The sequence below is a fragment of the Malurus melanocephalus genome, unplaced genomic scaffold (genome assembly GCF_030028575.1).
Source record: "Malurus melanocephalus ecotype Western Australia unplaced genomic scaffold, MMel_1.1 scaffold_67, whole genome shotgun sequence".
In the NCBI taxonomy this organism is placed as follows: Eukaryota; Metazoa; Chordata; class Aves; order Passeriformes; family Maluridae; genus Malurus; species Malurus melanocephalus.
Window position 1 is genome coordinate 2,706,614 of NW_026623299.1, and position 446 is coordinate 2,707,059.

Here is a 446-nt window from a genome sequence, read left to right on the forward strand (position 1 = left end):
GTATTTTGGGATGCTCTGGCTGCCCAACCATGTTTGTACATAAGGAAACCAGATCAACCACRCACAAGGCTGGGGAGAGGCTGCAGGGGCCAGGAGAGCAGCAGGATCCTGGTGGAGTTTCCCAGGGGAGATCCCTCCTGCCCCAAATCACCCACTGAAGGTGAATCTCCTCCACCATGGACACAGTTACAGAAATCCCATTCTGAAAGTGAGGATGATTCTGGAGGGACTGAGCAGGGCTTGGGGACAGTTTGGGGACAGCTCTGGTGSTCACACAGCTCCTGCACAGCTCCTCCTTGCAAAGCCCTGTCCTGTGCCACTGTCCTGGGACACTGTGCAATCCCCACATGTCCTTTCTTATTCCATCCATTGGGACTTTCCCCTCATTAATTTGATTTCGCAGTTTGGTTTCTTCCTGAGCATAGGCACTGATTTTTCCTTTTTTT